This window comes from Bidens hawaiensis, unplaced genomic scaffold (assembly GCF_021521415.1).
Source record: "Bidens hawaiensis isolate Kalapana, Puna unplaced genomic scaffold, B.hawaiensis_p1.1 tig00026853_1, whole genome shotgun sequence".
Lineage (NCBI taxonomy): Eukaryota > Viridiplantae > Streptophyta > Magnoliopsida > Asterales > Asteraceae > Bidens > Bidens hawaiensis.
Genome location: NW_027505081.1, coordinates 96129 through 97557, shown reverse-complemented (window position 1 = coordinate 97557; position 1429 = coordinate 96129).

Genomic DNA, 1429 nt, shown 5'->3' with positions numbered 1-1429 from the left:
TGATCAGCACACAACATTTCTATCTTTCATAGCTCAGTTTCAAATCTCTGAACTCAATTACTCGAATAAGAGTGCTCCGGTACTAGAATTTTAAATCCTGACCATATCATCTGAGTAATAATTTTCCAACTATAATTTTTGTACCATCGTGTTCCATCACGATACAACATAATCTACCAACATATCTGTAGCATATTTCACTACACAATATTCTAGACTCTTACCAATATCCTTAACCATTTTGATCTTTTCCATCCACTCGCTAATCTATTCCTCCATTTACCATCAGTAAACTATTAATAATTTCCTTAACACAAACAACAAACATATCCTTCATACCGGATCTAATTCATTACGACTACTATTCATGTTAGTTTACAACTAATACTTGTAGTCACAATAGTATCCGGTGGGACAATATCACTCTTAGTAATAACACTAAGAATTGAAATATTCAAAATCATGTGATTGCTCGATCTATAATTCTGCGATCACATTCGCATCAATACTAGCAGTGAGCTGTGATACGACATTCGGTATCATCATCTGCTATCCTCGAGCAATCAACTGAATCATATCAATCTCCATCATTGGAGTTACTCTTTTTTATGTCATTCTGCCGTACTCATCCCGTACGCAGTAATCAATACTAATCTCACCGTATAACTCGTTACCAGCTCAATCATAACAGCAAGTACACATACACACCAAATATTATCATATAAATTACACATACCAGTATCTAGTATATATATATGTCCCATAATATAATAACATATAGACTTATCCTGACGTCGGTTAACGTCTAATTATGGTTCATAACCCTTGTCACCATCTGACATATAGATCTTTCTCAACAAAAATCAATGTTTAATATCCTTGATTTCAATATCCTTCTGCATGTCAGCATAACCGATACATGCTCACCGTGAGCACCAAACGATTACGTACCACGGAGTCATAATATCCGTGTCTATTCGTATATCCGGCACACACAGTATACCTCCTACGAACGAACAACCAACTATGCCATAATGATTCCAACACTTCTTTGTGTATAGGTAATCATTCTATTCGAGCATACATGGGTGTAAACATCTAACGGATGTAAGGATAACATAGGAAGTTATCAGAATAGGCAGTACCGGTGTTGGTAGGGTATGGGATTTATCAAATTTTGGTTGGGAGTGACGGTTACTAGACATTTCTGGTTAATGTCAAACGGAAGATTTGACTTGGTACCATCATAACTATAACCCGATAAGTCCGACTTATCACCAACCGATGCTCTAGAAATTTCAGCATCCTCGGTACTTTTTATTATCACATCCCCCGGTTCCTTATCCGGGTCTTATTTCCCAATACTTGAACCCCCAAGATATGCACACGTATATATATATATATATACACATTAGCACATATAAATAAT